Genomic DNA, 15,692 nt, shown 5'->3' with positions numbered 1-15,692 from the left:
ACTCTTAGTACATCACCACACAACACACACATATAGACATCACATACAATGTAGTCAAATTATGTCATCAATGGTGGAAACATTCCACATTGACAGCTGTTAAAGAACACCTCTCCCTGCTCTCTGAAGAAACTGATTTGCAAGGTTTCTTGCTAGGACCTAGAAAACCACCCACTAACTGCCCACTAAACATTTTTTGTATGCAATATACAACGAAATATGGGGCATTTCACAAATAGAAGTGTCCTCCCTTTTAAGGCAAATAGATGCAGAAAACTTAAAAAATGTGTAAGCTGTTGTCAATAATGGTATGAACACACTGTCCACTTGAATTTACACCTTAAATAATAGAGTCATCTGCAATTGACATCATTCAGAATGACATGTCATCATTACAGCATGAACAGAGCCTGCTTAGGACAGCGGCGGCCACCATAAATCTCAATGGAGGGGGACTGGGACAAGGGAACAAATATTAATTATTGTAAAAAACCTACCTTGGCACCGTTCCTGCTGTTCCCGCCGTCTCCTGCCTCCTCGCTCCTCTGCTCCTGATGGTGTCCCAGCATTCACTGGGACACCATCAAAGGTTTCCGTTCAATCCTTCTACTGCTCTCAGTCTAAACCTAGCATGAAAGCAGCGTCAGGACAGGTCTCAGGTCTCAGGGACCCAGTCTACCACTCTGAAGGTGCACTGGGGTCTGTGCAGTTTCTCCAGCCCAGCTGTTCAAGCAGGGTTGGAGAAACATAAGTGCACACGTGTGTTTGGCCGGTCTAAGATCTATGGCAAAACACACATGCACGCTTAGGGGGTCATTACAACATTGGCGGTAAAGGGTGCTTATCGCCGTGCAGAAGACCGCCAATACACCGCCGCGGCCGCGGAATTCTGCCACAGCTATTATGACCCACATCTCGGAATCCGCCGAAATTCAGACACCCACAGAAGTCCGCCACACCAAAGGTCAGTGATAAACTGGCAAAAACAAAACCTCCACCGTCACGCCAACAGAAACACGGCGTGCTAGCACGACACACGAATACACGGGGCGGTCTTTCAACCGCAGTATTCCATTGGCGGTACACACCGCCGCGCTCAAAATACACACACATCTCCAAAACACCGCCACATTGGACAATTGCAAAATACACACACCTGATACACATACAAACACCACTCCCACACACCCAACACAATATAAAACACACACCCACATCACCCACAAACCCCTACGACAAAAAACTGAAGACGAAGGCAACAGACATAGACTACAGCAATAGACAACCCAACCACACAGAGGCACACAACACCATCACCCATACAACATCCACACTCAAAACACCCCACACCACCACACAACACCACACTCATCAACACATACACCACCCCACACATCACCTACACCACCCCATGTCACGCCAAAGACACCCCAGGTTTTCCGAGGAGGAGCTCAGGGTTATGGTTGAGGAAATCTTACGGGTAGAGCCACAGCTATTTGGAGCACAGGTGCAGCAAACCTCCATAGCCAGGAAGATGGAGCTATGGCGAAGAATTGTCGACAGGGTCAACGCTGTGGGACAGCATCCAAGAAATTGGGAGGACATCAGGAAGAGGTGGAACGACCTACGGGGGAAGGTGCGTTCCGTGGTCTCCAGGCACAACATCGCGGTTCAGCGGACTGGCGGCGGACCCCCACCTCCTCCCCCACAACTAACAATATGGGAGGAGCAGGTCTTGACCATCATGCATCCAGAGGGCCTCCGAGGAGTCGGTGGAGGAATGGACACTGGTAAGTCAAATCTTAACTATGATATCCCCCACCCTACCTGCATGCTATCACATACCCCCACCCTCACCCCCTCCCCTATCACTCCAACTCCTCACTAATGTACTAATTACACAAACCACACATCCCAACAACAAGCCCTGCATGACACAACTAAGCATGGACACCCATCACTAAAGCATGCCCACTGCACATACCCATAACAACCCCCCAACCATCATCACACAAGCCCCCACACAGGAATGCTTGCAATGGGGTACACGCACACCCACCCATTGCACACCATGACACACACACATGCAATAATCATGCTCTTATACTCCTGCAGGACCACTACGTAACATCACCACACAGGAGGGTCCACACATCTCCACTCCACCCACAGAAGAGGCCCAAAGTGATGACAGCAGCTCTGGCCAACTGGATCCAGATGACCAGCCCGGACCATCGTGGGCCTCAGGACAGTCGGTTCCCTTCGCACAGGCACAGCCCAACACTGACCTTCCACCCTCTGGTAACACCTGCACAGCACCCACCCAGCGGGCCCATACCTCCGTACCCAGGACACTTCAATCAGCTGTGTGTCCACCACTACAGGGAACCCAGGATAACCCACCACCCCAACAACAACAGGGACATGGGGGCAGTGGTAGTGGGCACACGGTCCAGGGGACGGAGGCACAGGAACACAGGGGAACTGGGAGGGCTGCTGTGCGACAGGGGGCGGACAGGCCAAGGGAACCCACTCTCCACGAGGCCCTCTCCTCCATCATGGGAGCATACCACCACTTCCAGGAGACGATGGCTACGGTCCTGGCCAAGTTTCAGGAGACCCAGCGCCTGCAGGACGAACAGTATTTGGGCTTCAGGGAGGAGCGCAGAACCATCAGCTCCGCCCTGGGCACCATCGTAGGGGTGCTGAAGGACATACAAAAGACCATGAGGGACACCGTGGCACTTTAAGGGGCCCCTGACACTAGCCTAGACGATGAACTTCCCACCACCGCCGCCGGCGCTAGTGGACAGGATGCCCTGCCACAGGACCACCACACCAGCACCCCACCCCCTGCAGACGGAGAACCACCCCTCAAGCGATCCCTGAGATCCAGGAACAGGACAGAGCATGATGGCAAGACCCCCGCCAGGAAATGAGACCAACCTGATTGTCATCCCACTGTCTCACTTTGTTACCCTGTCCAGATTGGAACTGCCCCAGCTCCACTTCCTATGCCCATAAGGGCAGTGCACCTGTGAGACTAATAGACTGGACTCTGCCATGGGCATTCCTCCTCCATCACCCATCACCATTTTGCCACCCCCTCCAATAATTAGCACTTCAATAAACACCCTTGAAACACAAAACAATCTGGAGTCAGTCTGTGATTTTTAAAATTTGTATTACCAATTACAGTGACAAAATGTGTTTTCAAATGTAATGCCAACATACCTATGTCACACATCACAAGTCCATGAAGGATGCAAGCAGATGACACACGTTGGTAACCACACCTGTGAAACCGTAATGGAAATGTACAACTCAGTTACCAAATACTGCTTCTAATTGACAGATAGGATAGAGTTAGAAGTGTGAAAGTGAATGTAATAGTAAAGAAATTGTTCTCACCTGTGTGTCACTGGAAATATTGCTGTATGACTGACTCCCTGTTGTCTATCTCTTCTTCCTCAGCTTCCTCCTCATCACTGTCCACAGGCTCCACAGCTGCCACAACACCGTCATATGGACCATCCTCCTGCAGAAAAGGCACCTGGCGTCGCAAAGCAAGATTGTGAAGCATCGAGCAGGCGATGATGATCTGGCACACCTTCCTTGGTGAGTAGAATAGGGAACCACCGGTCATATGAAGGCACCTGAACCTGGCTTTCAGGAGGCCGAAGGTGCGTTCGATCACCCTCCTAGTCCGCCCATGGGCCTCATTGTAGCATTCCTCTGCCCTGGTCCTGGGATTCCTCACTGGGTTCAATAGCCAGGACAGGTTGGGGTAACCAGAGTCCCCTAATAGCCACACACTGTGCCTCTGGAGTTGACCCATCACAGAAGGGATGCTGCTATTCCGCAGGATGTAGGCGTCATGCACAGAGCCTAGAACATAGCATTAACCTGGGAGATGTACTGGTCTGCCAAACATACCATCTGTACATTCATCAAATGATAACTCTTCCGGTTCCTGTACACCTGTTCACTCCTGCGTGGGGGGACCAGAGCTACATGGATCCCCTCAATGGCACCTATGATGTTAGGGATATGTCCCAGGGCATAGAAGTCACCTTTAACTGTAGCCAAATCCTCCACCTGAGGGAAAACGATGTAGCTCCTAACGTGTTTCAGCAGGGCAGACAACACTCTGGACAACACGTTGGAAAACATAGGCTGGGACATCCCTGATGCCATGGCCACTGTTGTTTGAAATGATCCACTTACAAGGAAATGGAGCACGGATAGCACCTGCACTTCAGGGGTGATTCCTGTGGGATGGCGGATTGGTGAGATCAGGTCTGGCTCCAACTGGGTACACAGTTCCTGGATTGTGGCACGGTCAAACCTGTAGGTGATGATCAAATGTCGCTCCTCCATTGTTAACAGGTCCACCAGCGGTTGGTACATCGGAGGATTCCGCCATCTCCTCAAATGTCCAGCTGACGGTGCCTAAGAAGGACAACAGCGAGCACAGAGTCAACAAATTCTGAGGTATGTACCCACAGCTACACAGAACACGACACCAAATACAAAACTCTTCCTGTGTGTGTGTTGAGTGTAGGCCTAGGTATGTGTGATGCAGTAGTAAATGAAGGCATGTGGGCCCCTGAAATGGCGGCTGCCTGACCTCTAAACTGGGACAATGGGATGTGAGGTAACTGCGCTGGTGTTGTACACCGTCGCAGTAGGCGGTCGTAGACCGCTGCGCAATGCTGCATTGGTTAATATTGGACCCTATGGGTCCCAGAAGCCAATGATGAAGTGCGCCGGCGGTGATGATACGCACCGCCGCGGATGTCACTGCCGCGGACGTGACCACCATTTTCAATCTGTTCAATCACTCAATACCTTATCTTTGACAGGAGAGGACCTACACTGCAAGTGCTGCTGTGACCTCGGTCTGGAAGAGACAATGGCTGCTGCATCTGGGGAAAGGGCCCCTGCCTTCACTGCTCAGGAGTTGGAGAAGCTCGTGGACGGGGTCCTCCCCCAGTACACGCTACTCTACGGTCCTCCAGACCAACAGGTAAGTACACAGGGAGCACGTTCTATGGGCTATGCTGGGTGGAGAGGGCTGGATGTCAGTAGTGACAGTTTGCGACCACAAAGGACTGTGAATGCATGTGCCACATGGCAAGGGTAGGGATGGGGGCCACTCACTTTGACGGTGCAGTTGCCAATGACTTCTCTTCTTCCCCTGTACATGTCATGTAGGTCAGCACCCACCAGAAGAAGGACATTTGGCGTGCCATCGCCAAGGACGTACGGACCCTGGGGGTCCACCAGAGACGGGGCACCCACTGCCGTAAAAGATGGGAGGACATTCGCCGCTGCAGCAAGAAGACGGCAGAGGCTCAGCTGGGGATGGCCTCCCAATGTGGGAGGGGTGCTCGTCGCACCATGACCCCCCTGATGTTCCGGATCCTGGCGGTGGCCTACCCTGAGTTGGATGGGCGCTTGAGGGCATCACAGCAGACACAAGGGGGTTAGTACACTCTCATTCTCATGACTTTGCGCGCAGTGGAGGGGTCTGGGTGGGGGAGGAGGGCTGTGGGTTTCCCTAGGCCAGGGCGAGTCACGTAAGCTAGGCCCCTTCGTAAGGCATGGCCCTGTGGCCCTCCACCCCACCTCTGTAGAGTGCCAAGTACAGGTATACATACCCCTGTGTCATCTATGTGGACAGATGACACTCATAGCCATGTAGGCCTTATCCCAGGAATTGCATCTGTAGAGGCCAAGAGCACGGCGTAGTGTACAATAATGCTGTGTCTGTATTGTCCGCCAACGGTAGCGGTAAGCCATGCACCCAACCTGTCTTTCTTCTGTCGCCCCCCCCCCTTTTTGTGCTCTCCCTGTTTGTTTATGCATCAGCATCATCAGGCGGAGGTACATTGGCACCGGAGCACGAGGGAGCTGCATCCCACGTGGCCATGGAGGGCCACACATCAGACTCTGAATACACCAGTGGGACGGAGGGTGAGGGGAGCTTCATGTCGGTCACCGGATCAGCAAACAGCGACATGGACTCGTCCGCCGATGGGAGCTCCCTTGTGGTGGTGGCACCATCTGTGCCCCCCACTTCTACAGGTACAGCCGCCACCCCCCCTACCATTACCGCCCTCCCAGCAGCCCCTCAGCCTTCGCTCTGTGCCCGCTCACCCAGGAGGGTGGGCATCACCTTCGCCCCAGGCACCTCAGCCCCTGCCCCTGTCACCTCTGCTGCCCTCAGTGAGGAGGCCATTGACCTCCTCAGGTCACTCACTGTTGGGCAGTCTACCATTGTGAATGCCATGCAGGGTTTAGAAAGGGGGTTGCAACACACTAATGCATTCCTGGAGGGCATTCATTCTGGTCAGGCTGCCCATCATTGAACCCTGCAATCTCTGGCCTCAGCACTGATGGCAGCCATTGTCCCTGTCTCTAGCCTCCCCCCTCCAACTTCCTCCACCCAGACCCAATCCCCTGTACCCCAGCCTATCCCAACCACACCATCAGACAAGCATGCACACACCGCAACACACAAAAGTAGCTCAGGCAAACATAGGCACCACACATCCCACAGGCACTCACACAAGCATCACCCACATACAGACACAGCAACATCCACTGCTTCCACTGTGTCCCCCTCCTCGTCGTCTCCCTCCTCCCTCCCAGTGTCGTCTACTCTCTCACCTGCATGCACTACATCTACAGGCACTAGGACTCGCACCAGAACATCCAGCACCACACCCCGCTCACCTGAACTCACCACCCCCACTACCATTTACACGTCCCCTGTGTCCACTCCCAGTGTTTCTGTGACGCCCCCTCCCAAAGTACACAAACGTGGGCACCCACACACCCAACATCCATCCACCTCACGACAGCCTCCAGTACCTGCACCTGCTCCCAAATCACCTAAAGTTACACCTCCTACAACCACCTCCTCTTCCTCCACTCACAGAACCCCTCCAGCTACCCGTCCCAGTGTTCGTCAGAAACTCTTCCTCAGCAACGTTGACCTCTTTCCCACCCCCCCACCACTCCAATTCATAGGTCCCGTAGTAGCACCTCAGCCAAAAAAAGTCAGGTACCAGTGGTGCGTGTTAAAGGTGTGTGGAGTGCACCGGCCACCAGGGCATCCAGTGTGACACAGAGCCAAAGCACTGCCAGTCCACCCCCTGTAAAGCACCTTAAGTTGGAAAGTGGCCGACGGGAGAGGGTGAAGACTCCTACTGGCAAAACAGCTCACAAGGGTCCCGGGGGGAGTGCCGAGTCAGCTGTGACTCCTCCCAAGGTAATGAAGGGGCAGAAGAAGTCTCCAAAGTCTGGTAAGAGCAGCACGACGGAGAAGGCCGCCATCCTCCCCGCCGGCTGGTCCAGAGACCACCGCCAGGGTCAGTGCCCTGGAGGGCAGCAGTATTGTCACTGGTCCGGAGACCACCTCCAAAGTCAGCGCCCTCGAGGGCAGCAGTATCATCACTGGTCCAGAGACCACCGCCAGAGTCAGTGCCCTGGAGGGCAGCAGTACCGTCACTGGTCCGGAGACCACTGCCAGAGTCAGTGCCCTGGAGGCCAGCACTGTCGTCACTGGTCCGGAGACCACCGCCAGAGTCAGTGCCCTGGAGGGCAGCACTGTCGTCACTGGTCCGGAGACCACCGCCAGAGTCAGTGACCTGGAGGGCCCCGGCAGCCACAGCCCCGCTGGGCACTGAGGGACCGTCATGCCACACACCGCTGAACAGGTCAGACACAGCAAAGGCAAGCACCGCTGAACAGGGCAAAGACCGCCATGGTGAAGACCACTGAACAGGGCAAAGACCGCCATGGCAAGGCACCGCTGAACAGGTCAGACACAGTAAAGGCAAGCACCGCTGAACAGGGCAAAGACCACCATGGTGAAGACCGCTGAACAGGGCAAAAACCGCCATGGCAAGACACCGCTGAACAGGTCAGACACAGTAAAGGCAAGCACCGCTGAACAGGGCAAAGACCGCCATGGCAAAGCATAGCTGAACAGGTCAGACACAGCAAAGGCTAGCACCGCTGAACAGGGCAAAGGGCGCCATGGTGAAGACCGCTGAACAGGGCAAAGACCGCCATGGTGAAGACCGCTGAACAGGGCAAAGACCGCCATGGCAAAGCACCGCTGAACAGGTCAGACACAGCAAAGGCAAGCACCGCTGAACAGGGCAAAGACCGCCATGGCAAAGCACCGCTGAACAGGTCAGACACAGCAAAGGCTAGCACCGCTGAACAGGGCAAAGGGCGCCATGGTGAAGACCGCTGAACAGGGCAAAGACTGCCATGGTGAAGACAGCTGAACAGGGCAAAGACCGCCAAATCAGGCATCGTCAGCCCATGTGCAGCTTGGACAGTGATGGAACTGGGACCGTCAAGGGGAGCGTGATGCACTCTGGGCACCATTCCCCCTCCAGAACCAGTGGAGACCTGCATCCACTCTGTCTGTCCTTCACAGGATGAAGCACTCTGGGCACCAGTCCCCCTCCAGAACCAGTGGAGACCTGCATCCACTCTGTCTGTCCTTCACAGGATGAAGCACTCTGGGCACCAGTCCCCCTCCAGAACCATCGGAGACCTGCATCCACTCTGTCTGTCCTACACAGGATGAAGCACTTTGGGCACCAGTCCCCCTCCTGAACCAGTGGAGACTGTTATCCACTTGAGAGACCGTGGCTTTGCACTCCCCAGGATAAAGCAGTGGGCAAACCATCCACTGTAGAGACTTGAGAGACTGTGGCTTTGCACTCCCCAGGATAAAGCAGTGGGCAAATCACCCACTGTAGAGACTTGAGAGACTGTGGCTTTGCACTCCCCAGGATGGTACAGTGGGCAACCCACCCACTGTAGAGACTTGAGAGACTGTGGCTTTGCACTCCCCAGGATAAAGCAGTGGGCAAACCACCCACTGTAGAGACTTGAGAGACTGTGGCTTTGCACTCCCCAGGATAAAGCAGTGGGCAACCCACCCACTGTAGAGACTTGAGAGACTGTGGCTTTGCACTCCCCAGGATATATCAATGGGCATGGAGCCCTGTCGTGGATCTGGCGTGGTGCTGTAATCCGGCTGAGGTGCCCCCCTTCCCTTCCCCCTGAGGTGCCTGTTGTATTTCTATCTGATGTCCCTGCAGTGTTCTCTCCGTTTGTGGATAGGTATCTAGTGTGGGTCTCGCCCATGCATTGTGGGCCCAGTAGTCCACGGACATTGATATGTGCATACCTGCAGTTCTAATCGTGATTTATGATTTTCAATTGTTTTTATATGTCTGTATATATTTGGTTACTGTATTTTGATACATTACAGTGGTTGAACTCATTTCCTTTTGTCTTTGCATTCTTCTGGGGGGTTGTTACTGTGCTGTTTGGAAATGCATTGGTGTGTGTGTTGTAGTGGGTGAGGGCCGGGGTGGGGGTGTTGCGTGTGTGTGTCTGTGACTTTTGCCTCCCCCCTCCCCTATGTCGTAGGTGCAGTACTCACTGTTGTCTTCGGCGCCTACGTTGCTGGTGTTCGTAGACGAGCAGGAAGACAAGCGCAGGGAGGATTTGTAGTTCGGGCTCCATGGTGGCCTCCTTCCTCGTGGAGTTTGTTGAGGTGAGCGTTTTCCCATTGCAAAAGCTGTTTCCGCCGTGTTTTTATCCACGGTGAATCCGCCCCGGAAAAGGTGGCGGATTGGCGGGTTGTGATACTGTGGGCGGTACATTGTCTTCCGCCTGTCTGTTGGCGGTGACCACCGCGCTGCTTGTCTGTACCGCCGTGGCGGTCGGAGTGTTAAAGTGGCTGTCTATGTTGGCGGTTTCCGCCACGGTCATAATTCCCTTTTTTTGTCTGCCGGCCTGTTTGCGGTATTACCGCAGCTTTAACACCGTCCGCCAGGGTTGTAATGACCACCTTAGTGCACTTTACTACCCTCTTCACATTCTGTGGCCCAGCCCCACCCCACCCTACACTGCTAGCTGAGCCAGAAGATGAAAAACAAAATAATAGTAAACTCTCATTTTATTTTCATCTGCTGGCTCTGAGCTGGGGGGCGATGCTGTGCCGCTATTGCAGAGAAGGAACTCCTGGCTTAGGTCCAATATGCAGTTGAGTTCGACATTGCAAGTTTTGAAGAGGAAGCACATGAACTCTACAGAATTATTCAGACTTACCACGAAACAACAGGTGATGGTGAAGAAAGATGCTAGTTAATAAAAAAAAAAAAAAATTGAGAAGTTGCCTTTTACAGTAGCAATCACACTATCATCAGTGTGAATAATACATGGGGTGATATCACTGCTGATATCTACATTCCAGTTCAGTTTATGTTTGAAACATGTTCCAATCATCAGATTTGAACATTTGGGAGAGAGTTATCTTCATAAAGGATGGAAACTGCCTTTTGATTACAAGTGTAAAACGTTTTTAGTAGTAGAAGTAAGTGAATGAGTTTCAACAATTTGAAAACAGGTGACATTGCACCGCACATGCAGCGCATCAGTGGCTAATTTAGCCTGCATCTTGAAAGGTATTCACATCTCTTTGATTTGTCCAGTATTTCATCTGCTTTCAGATGGGAGCTACTGAATGTTGAGTGATCAAGGCTCCCGTGCGGCGGGAACAGGTGTCCCATATGTGATTTGGTTTCTCAAATAGTGACCTGCTGGAAAATTTACTTTTCCCACCCACACATGAGATAAAAGTAGGAAACTTGTGGCCTCACATTGCTACTTCCAATGTCAATTTAGACAAGCTGTGCAGACTAAAAGCACTATTGTTTCAAAAGCACGTGGCTTTGACATCTGCCTGTGAAAACTATGACCTGCAAGTGGCAAGGTCATCAGCTGAGATACAGTCCTTCTTAAAATTCAAACTTCCCAAGATACTTTGGTGACTTGGTGAGCTGTATTTTTAATACCTCTAACACCTCTTGGATTGTGCGCTTTTTTTAGCATGTCATTTCTGGATTTGTAAGCACATTCAAGACTTTTTTTGAGGTGATCCCATCAGCTATACATTGATTTTTTGAGTGTTTTTGGAGGATTCCCACTAGTATTGGCATTAATTGGTGGTATTCTGCTGTTGCTATTTTTGATTTGCAGTGGTTGCCCTATCTCAAACAAGAAGACTGAAGGAGGTCCCACCAGCCCAACTGTGTTGTGAATGCATAATGCAGTATTGTGGATTATCAATACTCGAGGACTTTAATAAGGACTGGTCCCTCTCATTCACATCAGTGTTCTGCTGTGTGCAGTCTGTTTTCTATTGCTTATGGTGCCATTTTGAGATTGTAAAGGAGGTGTTCCTTCTTCAGCAAAAGGTGCTTTCTATGGACATGAATCTAATGATGTTTCCATTGAGAGTCCATTCCCGGAGTTGTTCTACGAGATTGCGGTTGCTTTGTTATGCTTCCTATGAGTCATTACCTCTGGGTCAGGTTGTCTCAGCTCCTTGCACCCCATCAATTGGCACTGCAGGGAACGCTGCCCTCTCAGCTGTAGCTGATGCTACGGATCATGTGTGCTTCTTTGACCAAATGGATGAAGCTCTGGGAGTAATATCGTCTGCCGAAGTGGGGTCCCTCATGTTTTTACATTTCCACTGATGTGCTTGATGACCTCATGCAGTATTCTGGTGAATTTGAATTCAGACCTGTTTTTTAACAAACATTTTTACTGAAAGAACAATGGCCCTCATTACAAACCTGGCAGTTGGTGTAAAAATAGCAGTAATACCGCCAACAGGCTGGCGGGTAACTACCACCAAATTATGACTTGCCGGTGAGATCTCAGATAGACAGCCACTTTACCACACGACCGCCAGGGTGGAAACAACAGGGACTACGGCGGTAGCCGCCTATAGCTAGGCGGAAGTTAATGTTCCACCCACCATATTAAGACCCTGGAAACTGCCACCTTTTCCGGGGTGGTACCAACAACATCAAAAGCTTGGCGTAAACACTGCACAGAAGGGAAATAACTCACCATTGGAGAAACAGAGAACAACCACGCCACCATGGAGCCCGAGCTGGATGTCTTCCCCATGCTCTTCTACGTGCTGCTCCACCTTGAACGCCAACAATAGCGAAGACGACGACGGGGAGTACAGCTGCCTAGCACCCAAGGGAGGTGGGGAAAGAGAGTGGCTCACACACACGTACAAAACACCCCCACCCCCAACACCATACACACAATCAGCTGCAGTAATAAAACATATTTACCCCGTACCTTGGATGAATAATGCAAGGACAACAGGTATTTACTAAAGTGAGTGTAATAAGATCAACACAGAAGAAAAAAGAAATATGCAATGTAATGGATATGTACAATTGTACAGTTCAAGGGACACTGCACAGTCCTCAGTGTGCATGGGCCACAGGGCCACAGGACAAAGTCCAAGGTCCCACTGGTCACCTGCATCAACATGGAGAGAACACTGCAGGGGCATCAGTTGGAAAATAGGCAGGCACCTCAAGGGGACAGGGGATGGGGGGCACCTCAGCTGGGAGATGGAACAAGGCCACTGGTTCTGGAGGTGGCAACATGCCCTTTGCTTGGTCCTGGGGAGTGCACGACCACAGTCTCTCAAGTGGGTGACTTGCCCACATGCTCTGGAGGAGGTAACATGCCCTGTGCTTGGTCCTGGGGAGTGCAAGGCCACAGTCTCTCAAGTGGGTGACTTGCCCACATGCTCAGGAGGGGGCAACATGCCCTGTGCTCCGTCCTGGGAGTGCAAGGCCACAGACTGTCAAGTGGGTGACTTGCCCACATGCTCTGGAAGGGGCATCATGACCTATGCTCTTGATCCTGGGGAGTGCAAGACCACAGTCTCTCAAGTGATTGTCTTACCCACTGGTTCTGAAGAGGTATCGTGCACTGTGTTCTTGATCCTGGGGAGGCTGGGGTTGGTGGGTGTCTTACCCACTGGTTCTAGGGGGAGCATGTTGCCCTGTGCTCTTGATCCTGGGGAGGCTGGGGTTGGTGGGTATCTTAGCCACTGGTTCTGGAGGTGGCATCGTGCCCTGTGTTCTTGATCCTGGGGTGTGCAAGGTCACAGTCTCTTAGGTGATGTCATACCCACTGGATTAGCAGGGGGCAGGCCACACAGCAGCCCATGGAGGCAGGACTACATAACATCCGGTGGCGGTGACGGCTGCTCAGTGGTGGTGGTTGTGCTGCTGCTGCTGGTGGGGCAAGGCCCCAACCCATTCCCTGCAGCCTTGTATGGCTGCCCACTGGTCGTGGTTGTGCTGCTGGTGGGGGGAGGCTGCAGCCCATCCCTTGCAGCCTCAGACAGCTGCTCAGTGGTGATGGTGGTGGTGCTGCTGCTGCGGATGGGGGGAGGCTCCATCCCAACCCCAGCAGCCTCGGATGGCTGCCCACTGGTGGTGGTGGTTCTGATTCTGCTGGCAGGGGGAGGATCCAGCCTATTCCCTGCAGCCTCGGATGATGCTCAGTGGTGGTGGTGGTGCTGCTGCTGCTGGTGAGGGGAGGCTCCAGCCCATCCCCTGCAGCCTCGGATGACTGCCCACTGGTGGTGTTGGTGCTGCTGCTGGTGAGGGGAGGTTCCAGCCCATCCCCTGCAGCCTTGAACGGCTGCACAACCATGGTTGATGGTGGGGGCTCGATCAGAGTCCCTGACGCAGGTACCTTGCCCTTCCTGGCAGCAGCTGGTGCTGGCTCCTTGCCCTTCCTGGCAGCAGCTGGTGCTGGTTCCTTGCCCTTCCTGGCAGCAGCTGGTGCTGGCTCCTTGCCCTTCCAGGCAGCAGCTGGGGCAGGCTCATTCACCCTCAGGACATGTTCCCTGAATCCTTTCCCATCACACAAGTGGGTGTAGTGACCACTAGGCCTGTGGGCTGGGTGGCTGAGGTGCTTGCCTAGGTTTTTGCCACCCTGGCCAGACGTAAAGGATGGGGGGGGGGTAGGGAAGAGGTCAATGGTGGATAGGAAAAGCTGTTTAGGGACATTGGGGTTGGAAGAGGGAGAAGGTTTAGGAGTGGAGGAAGGGTGAGTGGTTGTTGGAGGTGTCTGTCTGCTGACTTTGGGTGCAGATGCATGGGCTGGATGCTGTTGTGAGGTAGATGGCTGTTGGGTGTCTGAGTGCTTGCGTTTGTGTACCTTGGGAGGGGGACAGACACAGTGGGAAAGGACACAGGTGGACGTGTACATGGCTGTTGTAGAGGTGTCTGCAAGTGAGGTGTGTGTTGTGCTAGGTGTGGGGGTGATGCTGATAGTGGGTGATGATGTAGTGCATACAGGTGTGAGTGTAGATAGAATTAGGAGGTAGGTGAAGGGGGCACACAGTGGAAATTGTGGATGTTGCTATGTCTGCATCTGGATGGTGTTTGTGTGAGTGCCTGTGGGAAGATATGTGGTGTTTGTGTGCATGTTCATCTGCCTGTGTGCTTGGGATAGGTTGGGGTTGAGGAGAATAGGACTGTGAAGAGGAACTTTGAGGGTGGAAACATGGACAATGGCTGCCATCGGAGAGGAGGCCAGAGCCTGGATAGATCTCTGTTGGGCCACCAAGCCAGAGTGAATGCCCTCCAGAAATGCATTAGTCTGTTTAATCTGGGCTGTCACCCCCTGGATAGCATTCACAATGGTTGACTGCCCTACAGAGATGGATCTCAGGAGGTCAATAACCTCCTCACTCAGGGCAGCAGGGATCACTGGGGCAGGGCCTGAGGTGCCTGGGGCAAAAGAGATGTAGTCACAGGCAACGCAATGAGGGGCTGATGGGAGGGCGCTGCTGGTATGGGGTGGTGGCTGTACATGTAGCTGGGGTGCTCACAGAGGTGTCCACCATAAATAGGGAGCTACCGTCGGAGGAGATATCTGTGTCAGAACTGTCCCCTCCAGTCTCTGCCGTGGTGCTCCCCTCGCCCTCCATCCCACTGGTGCCCTCACAGTCGGTGGACTCTGCCTCCTGGTTCCTGTGGGATGCAGCTCCCTCTGTCACCGGTGCCTCTGATCCTCCACCAGACGATGCTAATGCACATAAGCACAGGGTGACAAAACAAAAAGGGGGGGAAGAGACAAAGAATACACTTGTCAATGGCTGCACCAACACCAACGTTAGCATACACACCACTCTCACACACAGGGAACAGCCCTACACACTATGCATTGCACTACCAGTTATATTGCTAGCCACCAAGGCATGAGGAGGGGCACACACTGCCAAATGCAGCACACCTGGACCCACGCAGCCATGACCAGTTGTGGATGCTTACAAGCTAGGTTGCAGGATTATCCCTTCAGGAGCCTTGCCACCAGGGGACCTACTCTGCAATGACATGCCTGGCCTAGGGTCATCCTCTGACACACATCCCCTACCCGGATACCACCCTATCATGTGTAAGTTGTAATGATGGGAACTGTACTCACCCCCTTGTGGCTGTTGTGATGCACTCAAGTGCCCATCCAGCTCTGGATAGGCCACCAACAGTATGCAGGCCATTGGGGGGGGCCGGATCTCACGGGGACCCCTTCCACTTTCGGGGGCCATGCCCAGCTGGGCTACACCATCTTCCGTGCCCAGCATCTCAGGTCCTCCCACCGTTTTCGAAAGTGGGTGCTCTGCCTGTTGTATACCCTCAGGGTCCGCACGTCCTTGGTGATTGCACGCCATATACCTTCTTTTGATGGGCGCTGACCTGCAGAGGCAATACACACAGGAAAATAGTATCAGTCAGATAGTCCTGCCTGTT

This window comes from Pleurodeles waltl, chromosome 5 (genome assembly GCF_031143425.1).
Source record: "Pleurodeles waltl isolate 20211129_DDA chromosome 5, aPleWal1.hap1.20221129, whole genome shotgun sequence".
Classification (NCBI taxonomy): Eukaryota; Metazoa; Chordata; class Amphibia; order Caudata; family Salamandridae; genus Pleurodeles; species Pleurodeles waltl.
The sequence above is the reverse complement of the archived record's forward strand: the minus strand, read 5'-3'. Positions refer to the sequence as shown.